The sequence below is a fragment of the Chiloscyllium punctatum genome, chromosome 10, assembly GCF_047496795.1.
Source record: "Chiloscyllium punctatum isolate Juve2018m chromosome 10, sChiPun1.3, whole genome shotgun sequence".
Classification (NCBI taxonomy): Eukaryota; Metazoa; Chordata; class Chondrichthyes; order Orectolobiformes; family Hemiscylliidae; genus Chiloscyllium; species Chiloscyllium punctatum.
The window spans coordinates 50,786,915-50,812,064 of record NC_092748.1 but is presented as its reverse complement, the minus strand read 5'-3'; the positions used below and the strand labels follow the sequence as shown (position 1 = coordinate 50,812,064).

Sequence of the window (25,150 nt, the reverse complement as noted above, 5' to 3'; positions counted from 1 at the left end):
TGACTGCAACATATGAGAAACAGCAGGAGAAGGCATACGGCCTCTTGAGCCTACTCTATCATTCAGTAAGATCAGGGCTCATCATCTGCCTCAATTCTATTTTCTCACCCACCTCTCATATCCCCCAATTCTCCCAGTGTCCAATAATCTCAAGTGAGAACAGATGAAAGAATCTGACAAAAGAAAACAACTCAGCTAAATTAAGGTGAGAGAAAAGAGTGTGTGCAGCTTGAATCAGATGAAGTAAGCGGCCTCTTTCTATGCTGTACATTCTAAATAATTTTTTTTACTACTAATGAAACAGAGATAAAACAGGTTGACTCAGTTGACACAAAGTTGCTGCAGCACTCAAATTTGCCACTGTCAAATGACATGCACTAAACAAATTAAGCAGTAAAATATCCATAAATACAATACTTCTGGAATATTTGATGATATGTCCTATGTTTCTTTTTTCTAAATCATGCAACCACTTTTATGCTTTAAAAAAGTGTAAAAATACTTTCACAGTCCAGTGCAGTAAGTGCTACTTCAAGAGGCGACATGCAGATTGACACAATAAAGGTAAAGAAAATTACTGCAGTGACAAAAAAAAGTAGCTCTCCTACACCATGTATTTGAAAATCAGCTATTAATACAATAGGTGCCACTCAACACATTTCACTAGTAATTATTGGGAAAGTTTTGAAGTCCATCGTAAAGGATATGAAAACAAACATTTAGAATGACATCATATCATCAAGCAGAGCAGCGTGACTTCATGAAGGGGAAAGCACACCTGATAAATTTATTAGATATCTTTGAGGAGCTAACAAGCAGAATGAGCAGAAGGGAATCAGTGGATGCAATACATTTGGATTTTCAGAAGACATTTGTCTACTTAATGAGAGCCAAACATGTTGGAGGTAGTATATTAGTATGAAGATAGGATTGGCTAACTAACAGAAGAAAGAGATTGGGATGAGGGGACATTTTTAGGATGGCGACCTGTAACTAATGATGTGCCTCCTGGATTGATGCTGGGGCCACAATTACTTACAACACATATTGTTGTGGACTAGGCCAGATCACTCAGAACATTCTTAAGCAGGCAGCCCAGACCATAACTTGCAATTTGTTTCGGTAAGTAAAAATTAACCAGAGTAAGTTAGCGAGGTTGACTACAGAATTTTAAAACAGACAAAAATTTATTCACAAAATTACACAAAGAAGCACAAAAACAGAAGAAATATCCCTACAGAACTCAGCCTAACCAAACTAGAGTTAATTATGCTGTTCCGAATATACACAACAGCCCCAATAAGCAAACTCGCTTTAAAAACAGTAAAAAGGGAACAAATGCTTACAGGTTGAAGTTCGAAGGGCAGAAGGAGAGAGCAAGTTTCACAACCTGTTTTCACATAGCTGAACTCCTTACGAGTTCTGGCCTGAACTGTTCAGCTAGAGAACTGACCGCTCCCCTTTCATTATACAGGTCACTTCTAAAACATGACCACTTTGGCCTGAAGTCTCACCTGTTTATATATAAACAAAAGGCCTCTCAACATCCTTTTTCATCACTGTATGAAACTAGTCACCTTGGAGCCGGAAAGGTTTTATGACCCCCTGAAAAAAAAATCAAGGACACAGTATCCTTGAGAAAAGGAACAGCTTTTAGAAAAAGAGACCAGCTTTGAGACAATATTAATGACTTGGATGAGGAAAGTGAATGTACTGTAGCCACATTTGGGATGACACAAAAAATAAGTGGGAAGGCAAATGGTGAGGACAACAGTCTACACAGGGATTTAGACAGGTTAAGTGAGTGGACAAAAACTTAGCAGATAGAATATAACGTGGGAAAATATGATGATATGCACTTTGGCAGGAAAAACATAAGAGCTGAACATTATTTAAATTGCCGGGGGTTTAGCAGTCTTCACCCATGAATCACAAAGACACAATTTCATTGGGTAAGAGGGAAGGCAAATGGAATCTTGGCTTTTATTTCGAAGGGTATTGACCATCTTTGGAGGAAGGTTTTGCTAAAATGGCTTCTGTAATCTGACCTAGCAATGGTTAGTTATGGTATGATACATATCATGAATAATTTTGGGCCCCTTATCTAAGGCAAGATATACTGGTGTTGGAGGCAGACAGAAATGGTTTACTGGGCTGTTATCATGTATGGAGGGATTGTCTTATGAGCAGAGGTTGAAATTCTGGTCCACAACTCATTGGAATATGGAGACGAGAGACAATCTGATTGAAATATGTAACATTCCTAGAAGACTTGAAAGGGTAGATGTGTAAAGGTCATTTCCCCTTGTGGGAGGACTTTGGACCAGAGGGTATAAACTCAGAATAAGGCAACACACATTTAGGACAGGGATGAGGAGGAATTTCATCTCTCAGAGAGTAGTTGTATTCTTTACTGCAGAGAGTTGTTCAGGCTGGATCATGAAGTAGATTCAAGATTGAGATAGATAGATTTTTAATCAGTAAGGAAATCAGGGGTTACAAGGAAATGGCATGAAATTGAGGATTATCAGATCAGCCATGATCTTACCGAATGGTGGAAGAGATTTGAAAGGCTGAATAATCTACTTCGGCTTCTCCGTCATATGGTCTGCATTTAATCCAAAACAAACACATTCTTGAAAGCGGGCCTTAATCTAAGATCACTTGGAGTTTTCAGCACTATCTTTCCACTACTGTCCCAAACAAGACTAGTTAGAGCACCAAGAGGTCTCAAAAGTTAATTGTATATGATAGGATTGCAGTTATAGTACTGGACTGTGCATCCAAAATTGAGAGAAAAATTTAAATCACACGATACAGTTCAAGAATATAATTTAATCTAATTTAATATATCTAGGAAGAACATTTTCAGTAATAGTGCCCAAATCACAAGACTACCATTTTTTTAAAAATCTATTTGGGGCCAGTAAAGCCTTTTATAGCAAGGAATCCTGCCCTTGCTACCTGGACCATTCTATATGTGGCTTCAGACTCATGGCAATCTGGTGATTCTTAACTGCCATCTGAAATGGGAGAAAGTGAGGACTGCAGATGCTGGAGGTCAGAGCTTAAAAATGTGTTGCTGGAAAAGCGCAGCAGGTCAGGCAGCATCCTGAAGAAGGGTTTATGCCCAAAACGTCGATTCTCCTGTTCCTTTGATGCTGCCTGACCTGCTGCGCTTTTCCAGCAATACTTTAAGCTGCCATCTGAAATGGCCTAGGAAGACACTCAGTTTGACCAAAACGGAGTTCAAAACATAATAATACCACTCAGCTTCAACCAACAATGCTAGATATGAGGAAAAATGAGGTGCCAACTTAGTTAAGTTAGAACATAAGGGTAAAAAGAGAAGCAGCATGCTGCAACTAGAACTATGTGATGGAAAAAACCAAAATATCAGATCAAAGTTCTGTATACCTGCCACAGCCAATCACAAATTATAGTGGGGACAATAAACAACTAACTGTCAGCTCCATGTATCGTCATACCCTCAAACATGGAGGTGCCCAGCATAACTACGGGTGGGCGGCACAGCAGTTCGCACTGCTGCCTCACAGCGCCAGAGACCCGGGTTCAATTCCCAGCTCAGGCAACTGTCTATATGGACTTTGCACATTCTCCACGTGTCTGCCTGGGTTTCCTCTGGGTACTCTGGTTTCCTCCCACAGTCCAAAAATGTGCAGGTTAGGTGAATTGGCCATGCTAAATTGCCTGAAGGGGTAAATGTAGGGGAATGGGTCTGGGTGGGTTGCTCTCTGGAGGGTCTGTGTGGACTCGTTGGGCTGAAGGGCCTGTTTCCACACTAAGTAATCTAATCTATCTACAAGTTGAAACACTCAACCATCTTCAGCTGAAAGTGCTAAGCACATGTAAGTTCTCAGCCACTTCAAAATGTCTCCTCAATATTTCCAATGCTTGTCTTCAGCCAGTTTGATGCACTACATTAAAAAAATTATGCGCACTGGATACAGCCAAAAGGTTCTCAACCCTGTCATCACCCCTGCTTTATTACCGAAAATGCACAGTCTTCCACTATCAACATCATGGGGGTTACTATTGACTAGAAACTCAACCAGAGAGGTTATGTGATTATAGTGGTTACAAGAGCAGGTCAGAGGCTAGGAATCCTGCAGCGAATAGCTCACCTCCTGATGACCTGAAGACTGGTCACCATCAACAAGGCACAAGTCAGGACTATGATAAAATGCTCCCTATTTGCCTAGATGAGTAGCTCTAACAACGTCAAGAAGCTTCACACCATGCAGGACAAAGCAGCCTGTTTGATTAGCACTACATGCACAAACATCCACTCCTTCCAGCACTAATACTCAGTGGCAGCTGTGTTTACGATCTACAAGATGCAATACAAAAATTCAACTAATCTCCTTAAAAAGCATCTTGCAAACCCATGACCCACTGCCATCCAGAACAAGGTCAGCAGATACAGGGAAACATCACCACCTGCAAGTTTTCCTCCAAGTCACTCACCTTCCTTTACTATTGCTGAATCAAAATGCTGAAATACGCTCCCCAATAGCATTGTGAGTGTACAAAGTTAAAGATCACACAACACCAGGTTATAGTCCAGTTTTATTTGGAAGTACAAGCTTTCAAAGTACTACTCCTTCATCAGATAGCTACCTCAGGGACCACAGCAGTTCAAGGCGGCAGTTCATCACCACCTTCTCAAAAACAACTAGGGACCTGGCCCAAACAGCAACCAAGTCTCATTAATGAATATGAAGTACGCCAGAACTGTTTGGATCTCTAGCCAAGTTTTTCCAGTACATTTACAAATGTGGCATCAACCCAAATTGGAAAACTAAGAGGTGAACCCATTCATGAAAGGCCAGATGAATCCACTCCCACTACTATTCAAATAGCTGGCTTGCAGAAATATTTTCAGATGTTCAGGGATGTTATTATACACCTTCAGAGCATGTGGGACTTGCACTTGGGCCTCCTGCTCAAAGATAAGGACAATAACACGTGCAACAAGAACACTTGAACTCTCAATCATCAGTAAAGTGATTAAAACCGACAATGTTATTCATTTGGATTTTATTGAGAACAATTTACTACAGCCTTGATCCAAGCATGCACAAGAAATTAACTTGAGCCCCAGGGTCTCAGCCACAGCCCTTGATCCAAGGCATGATTTGACCAACTGTTGCATGAAGGATCCCTATAGAAATTAGAATTAATTCAGAGAGGGGAGTTGGGGTGTGGGGAATGGAGGTATTTAATCTCAACTGGTTGAAATCATAACCAGTGCAAAGGAAGGTGGGTGTGGTCATTGAAACCCAATCAATATAGTCCCAGGATATGGCTGGAGTTTCTTCAGGACTGTACCTCAAACCCAACTTTCTTCAGCTACTTCATCAATTACATTGCCTGAATCTGAAGTCAGAAATGGGAGAGTGAACTGATGATTGAAGTGTGTTCAGTTTCAATTTTGCTACTTCTCAGATATTGAAGCAGCCGGTACCTGCACCTGACACAAATCAGAACATTTCAGCTTGGGCTGATGGATGTAACATGGTCTCGCACGTGCTACACAGTGATGACTTTCAACAAGTGTATCTAACCTCTATTGACATTATACAACATAACTATTGTTAAATCATTGTTCTTCAAAGTCCACTAAGGATCCAAAATGCTAACCAGACCAGTCACATAAATGCTGTGGTTATAATCACTTCAACAGAGATGGGTCACTCTTCAGGACATTTTTCCACCACCTAAAGGATACATACTTCAGTAGGTAAAACTCTTTAAAACTCAAGATCATTCACGCACATTCAAGACAAACTTGATCCACATCTCATTCATGATTGTAAGCTTCTAGCCTATCAAGCATCACAACATGTATTTGATGCATTGCAACAATTCGGCACAAGTTCTTTGACAGCGCTGTTCCCACCTCTCCACCTCCCACCACCCAACTTTATTTAAACCTACAGGTACATTAGTAGCAGGCACACAGGAATATCATCACTATTGCATGTTTCTTTCATCCACCACGCAAATTTGAAATATAACAAACAAAATACTCCAACTCCCCAAACAAAAAGCACCAAGTTAGCTGCAGTACGTGGATTATAAGATGTCAAGGAATAAACTTGCTGCTGCTTTCTTATGTGCAGTTACTGATGGCCAATAAATGTTGGACTTGTCAGCAACATCTACATCCTGAGTGACTCATAAAACTGTTCCACTTTATAGTCACTCATCTTTCTTTAATACTAATCAGTCCATTCCGCTCAATGCAATGATTTAGCAATCCATTCTTTCTATTGCCTTCAATCTGGAATATGTCATTTTTTGAAGCCCCCAAAGACACTATTCCTTCATCTTTATCACTTGCAAACCATTTTTTTAAAAAAACTTTCATGGCTGTATTCCAAAACAGTCTTCATTCATCGATATTCATTCTTCTCTCCCATCTCAAGCATCATTCCCACATCAGCCATCATTAATAAAGCAGTGTCGAAGACATCTGCTTTCATTTCATATCAAATGCCCATTTCCCAATCAGTGCTATTAATTTCAGAACTGTAGTGCTGCACCCCTTGCTGTGGAGAATCATACCTAGAGATGATTATCAGAAAATACTGTTATCCAAGTGGTGATCAACCATTTCATCTTTGGCCATAATCGACTCTGGGGCAACTTCTCCAGAATACATTTCAAAACAAAGTACTGTGGGGATATCAATAGACATCTGAACTCTCTTTTCTCTTCCAAGCTGCAAATCTGTCTATCGGCACAGCTGTCCTTTTGCCCATTTACTCACATGATGTAGAGATTAAACTCATCATCACTCATGTTAACACATTTTTTCCTTGGGACATTTAAAAAAGAGTTTTGCTAGCATCTGTCTTTCGAGTCCACTTTTTTAATTTTCAAACTAGGTTTGAAAAGGTGCTAATCCCTGGTTCACAATCCTTCCTAATTTACTCTTGATTAGGGTGGCATCTAACACAGGTACCATGGCCTTGAATCTTTGTCTCAATAACAATGAGGAGCAGTGCAGGCCATTCAGCTCCTTGAGGCAGTACCTCTATTCAATATGATCATCGCTGATCCTCTATCTCTACACCATATTCTCACTTTCCTTCCAAATTTCTTGGTGTCTTTAATATCCAAAACTGCATCAAATCTCTTTCTTGAATACATCCAGTGACCTGGCCTCCTCAGGCTTCTGTATTGGCAAACTCTGCAGGTTGACAACTCTCTAAGAGGAGAAACATCTCACCTCCGTCCTAAATGGACTCTCCATACCCTGAGATCTCTGATCCTCAATTCCCCAACCAAGGGAAGTCACCTCTCTGCATCTTGTCTGTCCAGCCTGGTTAGAATTTATGCCTTTCAATTAATTCCCTTTTGAAGACTTCTAAATTCTAGTGAACACAGGCCCAGTCAAACAAAGCTCTCTTTATCGCACAGCACTCAGTATCAAGCCTTGTGAACCTGAACTGCCCTTCATCTATGTCAACTGACTGCAGCATGGTATGGGCTGGTGAAGCCAAGGTGACTGTAACAGTGCAGAGGAAACGTTGGATGCTTTTTAAGTTGTCTTTCTTTATCGATAAGTTAATGTGAATGGTACCTATGCATGGCAATGATACACAGTTTTCACTGCATTTTATATTGAATACATGTAACAATAATTGATTCAATTCAATTCAACTGCATCTTTCCTTAGGGAGGGACAAGAAACTGCACACAATACGTCAGGTATGGTCTCATCAAGGCCTGCATTATCACGCCTACTTAAAGACTCAAATCCTCTTTCAAGGCCAGTAGACAAGTTGGAAATCCTTAATCTGCAAACCTTATCACCTACTGGTTTTCAGATAAAATATATTTTTGGTTTTTGATTCTCCTAGTCTGCATGGGTCCTTTGGAAAAGAATTTCACAACCTGAATGAACTGAAAAGCATTTTTTTCTCTCAAAAAGGACCTGAACAGATCCAAACAGAACCATTGACATGCTGTGTTTGGCCATTTGTGGAAAAAAAATTTAGATTTGTTTGGGACTGATGAAGTTAAGCAAAGTAATATTCCAATGGGCCTGAACTCAGTGTGTCTACAGGTCTATTTGGGCCATCTTCTGAAAAGAGGTTCTGTTTTTGGATCTTTTTCGGTTTTCAGACCTACAAGTAAATGATACCCAGCCTACACACTTGCCTTTCTCATCACCTACTGCTCTTGCCTGTTAACTTTAATTGCATGGTGGACAAGGATACCCAGATTTCTTTGTACATCCACAATTCTCAATATAATTACCATTTAAATCATAGTCTGCCTTTTTGCTTTCCACGCGCAAACGCACAAAGTCACATTTATCCACATTATACTACATCTCCCCGTGTTTGCCCACACACTCAATTGTCTCGGTCACAGTGAAGCTTCCATGAAGCTCACGTTAGAAGCTGCAAACTGAACCTCATCAAGTTCTTCAAAGAACCAAGATAAAGTGAGCACTGCAGATGCTGATCAGAGTGGGGTGCTGGAAAAGCACAACAGGTCAGGCTACATCTGAGGAGCAGGAGGATCGACGTTTCGGGCGTAAGTCCTTCACCAGGAATCATTCAATTCTCCTGCTCCTCGGATGCTGCCTGACCTGCTGTGCTTTTCCAGCACCACACTCTGGACTCTTCAAAGAAACAGCCAACTAGCTGATTTTAAAGCATTGATCTGAGGAAATCCATCTACCTTCCCTTCTCTTTGATCAATAACAGAACATTAGATGAACTCATCAGAACTGGTTAAAAGAACCACGGGAGGATAGGAAGATGTCTGACTCTCTCGATCATGACCACATGTACAACTCGTAATTAAAATTATTTGCTCTCCGTGCCACAGTGCTATATTTAGACCTGATTGGTTTTGCCTCGAACAAAGCGGATTAGCAGTACATCTGTGGCTTGAGTGACTGACAGGAACCTATCAAAGCAAACCGTTTCTTCATTACTGTATGTCAGTCTCACGTTGGATTAATAACCAGTGAAGGTGTCTCACGAGATTTCCGTTTATTCGCGGAGGAATTCAACTGTAGAGCACTGTAACTGAGAACCTTGCTTCCAACATTGAAGATGCTACTGGGATCAATCGTTCGAAAACAATGCGACATGGCGACAGACATCACAATATTAATTTTGCCTCGCTTTATACGGCAGTTAAACACTGTACCAAAATTACATAATTTATCAATGTCACTGCTGTCTAATTTAAATTAGGGACTGGATAAAGGAGCAGTTCCCCCTCCCATTTTAGTCAAGACCGTTGGTTGGATTACCCCGCTCCATCAAGCCTCGGAAATATTTGATGACAGCCCCCATTGACACGTTCATTTTAACAAAATCACTAAACAGTAAAATACATTGTAAGTATGATCACTTTTAACATCAAATGCTCTTTCTTTTTTTAAAGGAATCATGTTATTTGTTTGTATTCTACAGATTTAAAATGAGCGAGACCGTGAAACAATGTAGGTCACTTCAGTGGGGCCATTTAAGGCACAAGTTGAACTATTCGCCATGCATCTGAAGTTTCTCTGACATTTCCGCACAGCTCCTGCTGTGATTTCAACCCATCTCAATCCAGAATAGGAAAGCAACGGTTATATACAGTTCCCCATCAAACCGATGCTCCAAGCGCCCCTTTCGAATTCAATGCCAAAGAATTTCTGTTTAATAATGAGACGAGTCCTTGAAATTGACAACAATTTTAAACCACTTCCAGCTCTCAATAAAACATTTCCTCGGGCTGACCACCCGGCAGCGACCTGATTCGCCTAATATTGCCTAATAATAGAGAAAATGCTTAACATTACACCAGCAAAACAAAACACAGAAAAAAGAAACATACAACCTTCGCTGGAATGATCAGCTCCAAAAACAGTACAACCGTAAGCACAGAGAGAAAAGACAATCCCCTCATCCCCTGGAAATACCTCGTGCCCGGAGTTAGCCGTCCCTTCTGGCTGCAGCTTCAACATAAAATCTGGGCAAGATTTCGAGGATCTGGGTGCTCCCAACCCCAGCACCGCTGATCTGGGCTGCAGCGGCAGATCCGCGCTCCGCCGATTCCTTCGCCGGCTTTTCACAGGAGCCTGCGCACATCGCGCCCAGGGCTGAGCCGCTCACCTCCAAGCTGGTGTCTTAGGAAATGCACACAGCGTAACTGTCACGGGCTCTGAGATAAGTCCATCACATCCACACCTCAGCTTAACCCTTGAGAACAGAACGGTGGGTACAGTTGATCAGTTCCAGTGATTACACGGAAATGTTGACATACCCATGGGAATCGCAATGGGACAGAAACTTAACTCATCAAGACTACGCGCGTTTCTGTCCACCAGCCACGAATTAATGCAAACGAACATTTCTCGTTAGTTTCTGCTGATCTTTTGTGTTTGCATCGCTGTGATCAATGACCCCGTGTAAACGCACAACAAAGTATCTCTCTGCTCTTCTTTCTATTGCGGACTTCCAATAATTTACTCTTCTTTTTGTGCACTTTTATACCTCTCCACCTTACCCGTGCACTGCTGCAGCATTTCACACTCTCTCCATGATTTGGAGATGCCGGTGTTGGACTGGGGTGTACAACGTTAAAAATCACACATCACCAGGTTATAGTCTAACAGGTTTAATTGGAAGCACACTAGCTTTCGGAGCGTCCGACTCTCCGAAAGCTAGTGTGCTTCCAATTAAACCTGTTAGACTATAACCTGGTGATGTGTGATTTTTAACTTTGTACACTCTCTCCAGCACGTGAGCCACATCTCATCTTCAGTTTCGGTCCAGGTAAGACATACAGCACAACCTTTTTCATTTTAACGGATATATCACAAAATAAGAGTGGCGTTTTTTTGAAATCCTGTTATCTGTTAAATACTCTTTCATGTAAAAATGTTAAGACAAGCAGCACCTTTGCCCCTATTCATACATCCTTCGCCTCACTGTGTACTTTCTACACTGTTCCACCGATAAGTGGAAGATGTTTGTCTTTCTCGTTCTTTAGTTAAGATATTAAACCGAAATCCGACAGGGAATCAACTCAGACACAAGACATTATTAAAGAGTTCATTTCGTCCTCTCAATACACACCTCTCAAGCAGCAATAGGTGGACTGGTCATTGTTAGATTCCATAAACAATATTCGGAGCAATGTGTAAATTGGACACTGCATTTAACAAGGTAACAAAACTAACTGTACTTCAAACAAGCGACTGCGAAGCGCGTTGGACAAGCAAAGTCTTATTAAGTACAAATTATTTCATCGCGTTTGTTTTTGTTCAATTCAACGTTTCAATGTCACGTTCACTCCTCACGTTTGATCCCCTTCAGCGTTCCAGCAGCAAGTTGCATACTTCACAAGTACAGTATTTCTGTACACGTACTCCTAACCAGTCCACTTATTTGTCTTATCTGAGCCAGTCATTAATCCGTGGCAACCTTTTCAAGGCTCTTGTGTCCCGAATTAGTTGTTTGCAGCATCGAGCTCCAGAATGTAAATGGTTCTCAGTGAACACAGACGATCCCAACGCCCATTCTACATGATACGCCGACCTCGATGTCTTTGAACTTCCCGCAGCCAATGTATCCATTATCCATCGCCTTTCCCATTCCAATTCAAGGGAAAAATACTCGGTCACGTCCCACGGGAAATGACGACGTGCTGAACCGTTTTGTCCAGGCTGAAGGCAGCCGGACTAAAAGGGAGACGGTGGGGGTCAGATCGAGAACAATGTATAGTTACCATGCCTCTGACCAAAACCATGGCTTACAAATTCAAACAGGAACAGGAGCTCGGCTGGAAGGTCCAGCAGTTTGCTGTCACCACGGGGATGCACGCAGCTACCCCACTGGAGCAAGACCAGAAGAAAATGGACACTGGTAACCCCGCAAACTGTTAAAATGGGGTTTAAAATTGCCAGCATAAATGTGCGTAGCATTAAAGCGGCTACGCGATGTGTTTCAACGCTGGCCAACGTCAAAGCCGATGTCCTGTTTCTGCAGGAGTGCGGGATACCGCACCTCAGCAGTTACAGGAGATGGTCGAGCTTGTGGGCCCACGGGCCGTCAGTGTGGTCGGGGGGCAACGATAGCCGCGCCTCCGGCCTGGGTATCCTGTTGCGGGGAGGCAACTTCACCATCTCCGAGGTTAAGGAGGTGGTGGGCGGGCGCCTCCTCGTCGTGGACGTCAAATACAGAAACGCTCCCGTGAGACTAATCAACGTGTACGCCCCAGTGGGTAAGAGTGAACGGTTGGCCGTCCTGCAACAGCTTCCACTGCTGCTGGCTACGTCCAGGCCGGTCATTGTGGCCGGAGACTTCAACTGCATCATTGATGCTGATGAACGATCCGGCGGGGGGGACAGTAAACCGGACGCTACGTCCAGGGCCCTGATGGAAACGGTCAAAGACGCCAAGCTGCACGACGTCTTCAGCGCCCCTGCAGACGGAGCGCAGCGTAGATACACCTGGTCACGGGCAGACGGGTCTATCCGCTCAAGGATAGATTACCTGTTTGTGTCCCGAACGCTCTCGGTCAGATCCACCGACGTCAAGCCGGTGTTCTTCTCTGACCACTGCCTCCTGCTGGCCGACTGTCACCTACAGGACGAACAGCGGGCGGGCAAGGGAACGTGGAAACTGAACACTAAGCTGTTGACCCCGGGAAACATCGAAGAGCTCAAGAGGGATTACGCAGGTTGGAGAACCGTGAAGCCCCTCTTTGAGTCTCCAGCGGACTGGTGGGAAACGGTAAAAGGGAACATCAAGAGGTTCTTTATCCTCAAAGGTGTCCAGGAGGCGAGAGAGAGGCGGGGAAAACTGTCCCAGCTCCAGGAAAGTATGCAGAACCTGCTCCTGCTGCAGACGATGGGGGTGGATGTCACGGAGGACCTCAAGGAGGTGAAGGGCCAGCAAGCCTCGCTCTTCGCCTCGGAGGCCTCCAGGATAATCTTCCGGTCCAGGGTCCGCTCGGTGGAGCAGGACGAGACGTGCTCACGTTTCTTCTTCCAGAAGGTGCACAAAGAGAGCTCCGTGCTCAGCAGCCTGAAGAAAGAAGATGGCTCGGTAACGTCATCTCAGGCTGACGTCATGAGGATCAGCAAATCCTTCTACGCCAGCCTGTATGACTCGAAGCCGACCGACAGCGCGGCCTCCCAGTTGTTCCTGTCCTCTATCACGGAGGTCCTAGATGACGGAACACGAGAGAGGCTGGACCAGCCGCTATCTCTGGATGAACTGACCAAGGCCCTCGAGTCCTTCGAAAAGAATAAAACTCCCGGAAGCGACGGCTTACCGGTCGAGGTTTATTCCACTCTTTGGGACTTGATCGGCCAGGACCTGCTGGAGGTGTATGTCAGTATGCTCCGGGCAGGTACCATGAGTGAATCCATGAGGAAAGGCATCATCACCCTCGTCTACAAGCGGAAGGGGGAGAGGGAGGAAATTAGAAATTGGAGACCGATCTCACTGTTAAATGCAGACTACAAAATCCTGTCAAAGGTCATCGCCAACCGGGTCAGGTCTGCTCTGGGATCGGTGATCCACCCGGACCAAACCTGTGCTGTACCGGGCAGGAAGATCTCTGAGAGTCTCGCACTCCTCAGGGATACGATCGCCTACGTGCAGGACAGGGGGGTGGACACCTGCCTCATCAGCCTGGACCAGGAGAAAGCCTTTGACAGGATATCGCATACATATATGAGGGATGTCCTCTCCAAAATGGGCTTTGGGGAGGGAATCGGAAATTGGATCAGACTGCTCTACACCAACATTGTCAGTGCAGTCTCAATCAATGGGTGGGAATCAGATAGCTTCCCTGTAAGATCTGGAGTCAGGCAGGGATGCCCCCTCTCACCCGCCTTGTTTGTGTGTTGCATAGAGCCATTTGCCGAATCCATCAGGAAGGATGCGAGCCTGAGAGGGGTGACTATTCCTGGCAGCGGGGGCCTGCAGGTTAAGGCCTCCCTGTACATGGATGACGTCGCTGTTTTCTGCTCGGATCCGCTGTCCGTGCACAGACTCGTGTGCATCTGCGACCAGTTCGAACGGGCCTCGGGGGCCAAGGTAAACCGAGGCAAGAGCGAGGCCATGCTCTTCGGGAACTGGGCCGACCAATCCTCTATCCCCTTCACCGTCAGGACTGACCACCTGAAGGTGCTGGGTATTTGGTTCGGGGGGGCTGGGGCGTGCGCCAAGACCTGGGAGGAGCGGATCAGGAAGATGAGACAGAAACTAGGCAGATGGGGGCAACGGTCGCTCTCCATCGCGGGAAAAAACCTGGTCATCAGGTGTGAGGTACTCTCAGTATTGCTATATGTGGCACAGGTCTGGCCTATCCCCAGGACCTGTGCCGCCGCAGTCACCCGGGCCATCTTCCAATTCATTTGGAGATCAAAGATGGACCGGGTCCGAAGAGACTCTATGTACAAAGACCGGTGCAATGGGGGAAAAAACACGCCCAATGCCACCCTCACCCTGATGGCCACCTTTGTGTGTGGCTGCATCAAGCTGTGCGTGGATCCCCGGTACGCAAACACCAAGTGTCACTACGTACTGAGGTTCTACCTGTCCCCGGTGTTGCGAAGGATGGGCCTGGCCTCGCTGCCGCGGAACGCTCCGAGTAGTTGGACCGTTCCGTATCACCTGTCCTTCGTGGAGAAATTTATGAGGAAAAACACCTTTGACCACAAGTCCATCAGGAAGTGGTCAGCACGTAGCGTCCTTGAGACCCTTCGGGAAAAGGAGAGGGCGGATCCTGTCGAGCGGTTCCCTGAGCAGACTGTCAAAGCCATTTGGCAGAATGCCTCATCGCCAGAACTTTCCAACAAGCACCAAGACGTGGCTTGGCTGGTGGTGAGAAGGGCTCTGCCTGTGAGATCCTTTATGCACGCCCGGACTCTCTGCCGCACCGCACGCTGCCCTCGAAGTGGCTGCGGGGGGGACGAGACTGTCACACACCTCCTTCTGGAATGTGCCTATGCAGAGGAAGTCTGGAGAGGAATGCAGTGGTGCTTGTCGAGGTTCGTCCCGAGCAGCGCCGTGACGCGGGACTCCGTGCTCTACGGCCTGTTCCCCGGGACTCACACCGAGACGAACATTAACTGCGCCTGGAGGATCATCAACTCGGTGAAGGACGCTCTCTGGGCGGTCCGAAACCTGTTGATCTTCCAGCTGAAGGAGTTGACCCCGACCGAGTGTTGCAGACTGGCACATTCCAAGGTCCAAGACTACGTGTTGAGGGACGCGCTGAAGCTTGGGGCAGCTGCCGCCAAGGCGCGGTGGGGAAAGACCACTGTGTAAGATCGGCCTGCCGAAAGAAGAACAGGGGGCCCATACAGACGTTTTTTTGGGCTCTGCTGATGCCTCAGCCAAATATATGTATATATACAAGATTGAAAAAATGCACAGGATTGTAAAGGACAAGAATAAAGTCGAATCTGTGTTTGTAAATATGGACATATGTATGGCATGATCCAATGTACAGACCATCAAATCATTTATGAATAAAGTATATTTTTGAAATTAAAAAAAAAAAAAAACAGGAGCTCGGCTCCTCGCAACTTGTTAAAGGACATTCATTTTCCAATTTTCCGCGCTCCTACAAACCGACTAACGGAGCTCCAAGCGCAACATGTTCAGTGGAGACTAAATGACTGTATCGCTATTAAAGATGGGGTTTATGTTTAGAACTGTGCTAACATACAACAGGCACACTGCGGTCTTATTTCCTCCCTCTTGCATCTTCGTAAACGTGTTGGAGAAACTCAGCAGGTCTGGCTGGATCGGTGGAGAGTGAGAGTTAACATTTCGAGTCGAAGTCGTCATGTGGACGCGAAACGTTAACTGTTTCTCTCTCCAAAGACACTACCAAACCTCCTGAGTTTCTCCAACACTGTTTCATTTCAGCTTTCCAGCATCCTCAGTACGTTTTTCAAAAATAGAGGGGGAACATTGATTTTCTAACAGCGAAAGTGTTCGGATTTAACCACCCACGTGAAAGTGTTTTTATTGTTGTTCAAATGCATTTCGTTGTGTCAATATCAGACTTGGTCACGTGAAAGTTCAATTCATCGAGCAAAAGGCCTTTTTAGCACAACACAGATGGCGAGCAATTCAGAAAAACACGTTCAGTATGAACCCAGGCCTGTCTTGGTGATCTTCGATTTTCCACCGTTATTCTATAATATATTCATCGTTACGGTTCTCAGGATGTACTAGTCTGAACATGTCCACACAACATCTCGAATTATGCCTTCACTTGCTGTGCTTCGGAGATTTTGTTTTAAATCAGTAAGTGGCCAGCAAGTGAATAAAAAGGAGACTTAATTCTGGCAAAGATACTGATTGCCTTTCCATAGTGCCTCGAGGATGTACAAAACGAGGTCGGTCGCAGAAAGCTGGAGTGAAAACACGTCCACACTAATGAAACAGCAAAAATGGTTTTCTGGTGCTCTCGGCGGGCTCACTGTACCGGGTGGGGAGAGGGGGCAGAGGCAACAGATCAGATTTTTGACAACTTCCAAAACTTCCCCTGTGAATTTTCCTGAATGCAGTGGAAATGCTGGTCTACAATCAATACCACATTTTTTTAAAAAACGTGGTGATTTGGATAATAGTCACGTTAATAATTGCAAACAACGGCAAATATTATACAGCAGCTTTTGGAGTTGGCCTTTTTCTCTACTCAACATTGTCTTCTCAGAAATCGATTGTTAAAAGCTTGCTAAAGATCTCCAGCCGTAATTACAGAAATGTTTTGCTAAGTGCTAATGTTCTAATATTATAGCTGGTTATATAAAAGTGGGGGGAAAAACATTTTCAGGTTATTCATTTCAAGATAGTGTCTACCACGCAAGTTGACACCCTGGAAAGTGGATCTAAGCTCCGCCGATTTCCGACTCTAATTGTGGTCAATTTTTCACAATATTTCATTGCTTTCCAAGGGTATTTGAATGTCCTGGACAAAATCGAAATGATTGTGGATGACATTCTGTGCAACAGCACTAGCAGAAATGTTTATTGTAAAACCAGGAAGACAAATCACCCAGGCGCAAAGCTCCCTTTGATTTCCGTTCAGAACAGCACGGAGGGGAGGTGGATTTGACATTGTAGTTGATCTTATTAAATGGTGGGACAGGAACGAGGGGTCGAATGGCCTATTCCTGTTCCTTGTTTCAGAGTTCTTATTCAGATATCAAATGTTGATAATGTTGTAACTTCTACAAGAGAAAACCCTGCTGAGCTCAGTTCCACCAAAACAACGTGCAGCCTGTCTGCATCCATCCAGTCATCCAATGGGAGTCCGCCTGGACCTCCAAAACAATCCAGAAACACCAGCTAACTGCAGTCGTTGCAAACACTAGTCTTGCTGACCTCAACTAAACCACAGGAATTTGTTCAGCTCCCCCGTAAGGCCTGAAAAGAAACCATGCTAACTACATACTTGGGTAACCTATTACAGCCAATACTTTCTGAACAAACTTGTAGATTTTCTTACTGATGCTCCTAGTCCTCATCTCCACATCAAACTCAAGTAATCTCTCCAGCCTAACACAAGATATTCCTGTATATTTTTTCAAGCTCACGTCAAGAATGGATAGCGATTAAATTGATGAAGAAAAAAACTGAATGAAAGTAAATGAGCAAGAAATACACAAGCAGCACAGAATCTAAGCCTTTTTACAAGTACATAGAAAGGAAGACATTGGCCAATATTGATGTGGTTTCCTTAGATCATAAATTGTAAAACACAGAACTGTGGATGCTGAAAACCTAAAACAAAAAGAAATTCCTGCAGAAACTCAGCAGGTCTGGCAGCATCTGGGGACAGCATCTTCCAATGGGCAAGAAGGAAACAGCAGTGGCATTAAACTAATATTTTAGATGAGATTAGATTCCCTACAGTGTGGAAACAGGCCTTTCGGCCCCTCCAGTCCACACCGACCCTCCGAAGAGTAACCCACCCATTTCCCTCGGACTAATGCACTTAATACTATGGGCAATTTAGCATGGCCAATTCACCTGACCTGCACATCTTTGGACTGTGGAAGGAAACCAGAACACCCGGAGGAAACCCATGCAGACACAGGGAGAATGTGCAAACTCCACACAGGCAGTCACCCAAGGCTGGAATCGAACCTGGGTCTCTGGTGCTGTGAGGCAGCAGTGCTAAACAGTGAGCCACCATGCTGCCCTCTGTCTGTCTTCACAGGAAAAGGCAGACATTGTGGGGAACTAAATGTTCAATCACAATTGTTATGATGAGAAGGAAGTCAGTCATCATGCCTGCACCAGCTGAATTTTCACATCTGGCTCTATTATCAAGTGTTAAAATCCTGTCTTTTCCCCATATCCATGCACACTATCACAATCCAAATAATCATCCCATGCCTTCTTGAATACTTCAATTGAACCTGCCTCCACCACACATCCAGTAACCAGTTGATGTGAAAATATTTTCTCGTGACCCCCCTGCTCATTTTCACATTGCTTTAAATCTATGCCCTCCCATTCTTGTTTATTTCACAAACAGAAACAGCTTCACATTATCTAGCCCACTTACAATTTTGAAGACCGCAATGAGTGTGAAGAAAATCAAGTTATTCATATGAAAGAAAACATACTGGACAAATTATTGGGGCTAGAAACCAAGAAATCCCCTGAAAACTTGTATCCTTGGGTTTTCAAGGAGGCGACTGTTGAAATCCTAGTTGCATTACATTGGATCTTCCATCAGTTCTAGAAGAGTCTCTACAAATTGGAAGGTGGGAAATAAGGAAGTTGCTCAAGAGGGAGAGAGAAAAGCATGCACTGCTGGCCAAGCAGCCTGGCGTAGTTAGTACAGAAAATGCAAGGTTTTGTCATTAGGGGGTGTGGCCACAAGGCATTTGGAAGGCCATATAAGTCTAGCAGCTGTTGAAAGTGTGGTGCTGGAAAAGCAGAGCAGGTCAAGCAGCATCCGAGGAGCAGGAGAATCAACGGTTCTCCTGCTCCTCGGAAGCTGCCTGACGTGCTGTGCTTTTCCTGCACCACACTCTTGACTCTGACCTCCAGCATCTGCATTCCTCACTTTCTCCAAATCTAGCAGCTGCCTTGGAGGAAAAACACACACTTAATATTTCACATCCAATTGAAAACCTGGAGAAGAGTCATAGCAAATTTGAAACATAGACTCTGTTTATCTCTCCACAGACACTACCAGAAACCTGCTGGGTTTCTCCAGTACTTTTTTTTATCGCAGATTTCCAGCATCCACAGTATTTTGCTTTTACTTGGAAAACCATAATATGATCAGACAGATTCACCATGATTTTATAAAAGGGAAATAAGTTTTGGCAAATTTGTTCAATTCTTTTAAGATGGTGGCTCAGTGGTTAGCACTGCTACCTCACAGCAGCAGAGACCCGGGTTCAATTCCAGCCTTGGGTGACTGTCTGTGTGGAGTTTGTACATTGTCCCCGGATCTGTGTGAATTTCCTCTGGGTGCTCCGGTTTCCTCCCATAATCCAAAGATGTGCAGGTTAGATGAATTGGCGATGCTAAATTGTCCACAGTGTTCAGGGACGCATAGGTTAGGTGCATTAGTCAGGGGACACAGAGTAATAGGATAGGAGAACGGGTCTGGCTCTTCAGAGGGTCAGTGTGGACTTGTTGGGCCGAATGGCCTGTTTCCACAGTGTAGGGATTGTAAGATTCTATGTAAAACATGGGGTGGGTTGAGGGAAAACTCTTGGATGTCAGAGACATTGATTTCCACAAGGCAGTTATAAAGTGCCATTGCAGAGATGACAATACCTGAAGTGCAGTATACTGAGGAAAGATACACTTGCTGAAGATGGCATGCAACCAAGCTTGACCAGATCAATGCCATCCAAATGGATTTCAATGCTTGCCAAATTTGTGGTGCTCAGGGTATCATGCACACCATGAGACATAAAATATATGCAACATTATTGAAACAAATACTCAATTTGTTCTGTGTAAAGCATAAACTACCAACTAAAGAAAATCAAGTTCTCCAGTTTGCAGCCTGTGTCACTCGATTCCTGTAGAACTTGATGATTAATTGGACAGCTTTTCTTCCAAAGGTTGACCCTGTTTTCAGTGATCCTAAATTTAGAGGCACATGCAGGAAGTACACTGATATCCTTCCACTATTATCCTCTGCCTCCTACCATCAAGCCAACTATGTATCCAATTTGCCAGCTTCTCCTAGATTCCGTGCAATCTGACCTTTCAGAGCAGTCTACATGTCGAACATTATCGAAGGCTTTCTTGAAATTCACATCGACTATGTCTACCGCCCTGCTCTCATCAACCTTCCTGGTCATTTCAAAGAACTCCAACAAAATTATGAGGCACTCTCTCCCACAATAAAGGAATGCTGACTACTCCTAATCAAACCCTGTCTTTCCAAGTGCACGCATGCCTTATCTCTCAGAATTTTCTCAAATACCTTACCTACCTCAAATGCTAGGCTTACTGGTCTGAAATTCCCACGTTTTTCTTTGCAGCCCCTCTCGAATAAGGACACCACATTCACTACCCTCCAGTCTTCTGGGACTGAAGGGTCTGAGTTAGAGGTACAGATTGGACAAGCTAGGACCTTTTTCTTTAGAGTATAGGAGACTGAGGGGGACCTTATAGAGGTGTATAAAGATCATGAGAGGCATGGATTAGGTAAATGCATTCAGTCTTTTTCCCCGGGTTGGGGAATCAAGGACTAGAAGGCGTCAGTTTAAAGTGAGAGGGCAAACAATAAAAGGGAACCTGAGGGGCAACTTTTTACAGAGGGTGGTACGCACATGGAATGAGGTGCCAGTGGAAGTGGTTGAGGTGGGGACATTAACAACATTTAAAAGGCATTTGGACAAATACATGGATAGGAAAGGATTAAAAGTATGTGGGTCAATTATACAGAAATGGGGTTAGCGTGGATGGACATTTTGGTCAGCATGGAATGGTTTGGGCCGAAGGGCCTCTCTTCATGTTGTCGGACTCTCTGACTCTAACAGGGGCAAGATGGCAACAAATGGCAGACTATTTTTCTTGGGTTTCATTAAACAAGTGGCACATCAGCTTTCAAGTCATTAGAAACTCAATAAATGAACAACGTTCTGCAAAACGGGTCCATGGCCTGACTGATACTCAATTCCTTTTGGATAGCAATGTAATTTATCGTCCATGCACAATCAAGGGTGAATGTTAAATGGCTCTCTTGCAAAATATACCCATAAACATCACTTAAATTGTATCAAAAATTCAGCATTGAATGACTCTAAAAGTTAACAGCATCAATTTGCCACGTCTGCTCATTCACCATCTGGTGCACTAACAACACTGCACCAAATTGGTTCCTGGAATGAGGCCAATATCTCCAAAGAAAATGTGAGGAAATTGGATATTTATCCTCGGGAGGTCAGAAGAATGGGAGGTCATCACATTGAAACATAGAGTTCCTGGAGGACATGATAGAAATAATGCTGACAATCTGTTTTCCCCTGCTGGACAATGCAAAACTAACATTGAAATCCACAGGATAAGAGGTCAGCCATTTATAACAGATATAAGTAAATATATATTCATATCAGGGCTGTGAAACTTAAGACATTTTCTACTCCAGAGTGGTATGAATAGTTAATTGATAAATATAGTCAAGACTGAAATCATTGATAAATATAGTCAAGACTGAAATCAATTAACATTTTGGCACTCCTCAGACTGAAGTATTCTATGTCGGTAGACAGCAAGGCAGGGACATGGATAACTTTCAGGCTTATGACCATTTCCAGGAAAAGATCATCTAACAATCCTTTTTTGACATTCAATGGCATTAACGTTCCTGAACCCCACTATCAATATTCTGGGGTTACCACTGACTAGAAATTAACCTGGAATAGCCAAACAAATACTAAAAGGTACAACAGCAGGTCAGAAGCTAGGAATTCTGTGACACATAACATACTTCCTGACTCCTCAGCACCTGTTCACCATCTATTAGTCAGTAGTATGACACAATACCCTGCATTTGCCCAGATGCATACAGCTCCGATAATGCTCAAGGAGCTTCTTACACTGTCCAGGACAATCCAGACTGTTTGATCACCAGCCCATTCTTACATTCACTCCTTCCACCAATGATGCATAGTGGCAGAGTGTGTACCTTCACAAAGCATCACCACAGTAAGTCACCAAAGCTCCTTTGACAACACCTTCCAAACATAAATTTTCCCATCCAAAAGGACAATGGCAGCAGATACATGGATGAACGGACATCTGCAAGTTGCTCTCCAAACTACACATCATCCTGGCTGGAACAAGAATTTTGTTCTTCCACTGTCTCTGAATTAAAGTCATGAAATTCTGTTCAGAACAGCACTGTGGGTGTACTTATACCACCTTGGGCTGCAGCACTTGAAGATGGCAGATCATCAATACCATCAACTGCAATTAGGAATGGACAATAGAAACACTGACATAACCAGCAACCACCACATCCCATGATCACATTTTAAAAATCAGAGACAAGCACAAAGCTGGAGAAATTCTATGGTCTGGTAGCATCTGTGGAATTCATTGCCACAAAGGACTGTGGAGGCCAGATCATTGCGTATATTTGAAACAGAGATAGGTAACTTCTTGATTGCCAATGGGATCAAAGCTTATGGTGGAGAAAGCAGGAAAATGGGGTTGAAAAACCTATCAGCCATGATTGAATGGCAGAGTAGACTTGATGGGCCAAATGGCCTAATTTCTGTTCCTATGTCTTATGGTGACTGTTCTTCAGAACTGAAAGTTGTTGGAAATATGCTTTTGACTGAAGTGAAGATGGAGAAAGGCAGCAGATGGTGTGAAGCTCAGAAGAAAAGACAACGAGGTCAGCAATGATAAAGAGAAAAAGGCATGTGAAATAGATAGAAATTAACTTGTGAAAGAGAGAATGGATCATCTCTACTGGAATCATAGAATCCCAACAGTGTGGGCCCTTCGGCCCAACAAGTCCACACCGACCCTCCAAAAAGCAACCCACCCAAGTCCCATTCCCTTACCCTATAACTCTACATTTACCCCTACACCTACACATCCCTGAACACTATGGGCAATTCAACATGGCCAATTTACATAACTTGCACATCTTTGGTTTGAGAGAGGAAACCAGAGCACCTGGAGAAAACCCACGCAGACACTGGGAGAATGTGTAAACTCCACACAGACAGTTGCCTGAGACTAGAATCGAACCTGGGTCCCTGGCGCTGAAGCAGCAGTGCTAACCACTGAGCCATACTAAGAGGAAAGTAAACAATAGGATCATACAATCCCAACATTTGGGACATGGAGTCCACACCAACCCTCCAAAGAGCAGCCCACCCAGACCAACCCCCTTCCCCCCATACTATCCCTATAACCCTGCATTTCCCACAGCTAATCCATCTAGCATTTCCCACAGCTAATCCATCTAGCCTGCACATCCCTAGACACTACAAGGCATAGCCATTCCACCTAAGTTGACAATCGTTGGACTGTGGGAGTAAACAGGAGCATCTGGAGAAAACCCACGCAGACATGGGGAGAATGTACAAACACCACAGACAGTTGTCAGAGGGTAGAATTGAACCTGGGTCTCTCTGGTTCTGTGAGGCAGCGATGCTAACCACCAAGCCACCATGCTACCCGTGAGTCAGCATGCTTTAGTAAAAGAGAAGTCATGCCTGGTCAATTTATTAGAATTCTTGGAGGAAGAGATAACAAGCAGCATATGCACTCACATACACCCCATCCAACACCGGTTCCTCCAAACCTATTTCAAATATATATTAAATGGATGCAATACAATTATTAGATATTGCACCAATAAAATGACTAACATACTTCTGGGAGGGTGTGATTGGCCGAGACACCTCATTAAAGCATCCATACACTCAGTGTTTTTACCTTAGTTCTAAAATTGCCAACAACAGTCTCTCATACTTATGTATTACAAGAATTTGACATTAGCTTCTATAAAAAACAATTAAAATGCCTTAAGATGCAACCAGTTGTGTCTAAATATAATTCAAGATTTCATAACTGTATATTGTCCCTTTTTTATGCAGTGCATTGTTTTAAAGAAAACTTCCAATTCTGTTTATACACAATGTTAGGAAACTAAAAACAAAATACCTGTACTGAAAGCTGTGGGCATGTGAAATTGAAGTAGAAACTGCAACCAACTTTCAGTTGATCAGGCATAATCTGTGGAGAATTTATGTTCATTAAGTGACCTAAACCAGGAGAGGTTAAGGGTGAACAATTTATATGGAGTAACAAGGACAGGTATATAGATGACCCAGAGAAGGGATAAAGAATGGTCTATGATTAAATAGAAACAGGATTAAATTCGCTCACAGATTGGTTGTTGGCAGGTCCAGCACAGGAAATTATTTTTCCAACATAATCATTTGAAAGAACTGCATAGTTTTGCTACGTCCATGTCCTGAAAAACAAAAAGAAAACACAGCTTAATTGTCCCTTTCTTGCAAACACAACATGGATTAAGTTTTCTTTGCAGATGAATGCTGAGGGATTAAGCTTTATCAGTTAAGTAGCTGGTTAATATTTGAAATCATTCGACTATTTTGTAACCTGTTTCCAATAACATGAACCTGAAAGCATGATGATTAATTTTTCAAGTAAGCTAGCATTTGCAAGTCAAATCATGATCTAGTGGTGCACAGACTACAACATAATGGCAATTTTCAACAGTTTGTGAGCTTCAAATTTTGGTAAGCACAGCAAAGTCACTTCAATGATCCACTTTAGTCTCACAACATCTGCATCATAATTGCAACAAAGATGGGCCACACTTAATTCCAACTTTAAAAAGTATTCCAGATATTGCTTTGTCATGTGACTGAAGTACTTAGAGGACAGTTGGTTCTTCCACTAACATGAAACTTCTGTGCAGCAATGCTTTAAGTGGTGACTGAAGCTTTCCACACAGTAAAGCATGTGACTATAGAGATACTGAGCCAGAGCAAAACTTACATGGTTCTAAATTTGGTATGAATAGCAAGTAGTACAAAGTGGTCACAAAGGTGATCAGTTGGTAAGAGCAGGGGATCAGATTAGATTAGATTACTTAC

The 25,150-nt window shown here is 43.6% G+C and overlaps 1 protein-coding gene across 2 annotated transcripts in view; it reads right to left on the bottom strand.

The window, feature by feature from the left end:
• The window catches only part of znf385b (zinc finger protein 385B), a 435,743-nt gene extending 425,709 nt beyond the window's left edge, over window positions 1-10,034 (bottom strand). Inside the window, exon 1 of one of the 2 annotated variants that reach the window (XM_072579097.1) lies at window positions 9,962-10,034. The gene's annotated coding sequence lies outside the window, so the exon portion shown is untranslated. The other variant, XM_072579096.1, reaches the window with a different exon arrangement.
• Between the last annotated feature and the right edge of the window lie 15,116 nt (window positions 10,035-25,150).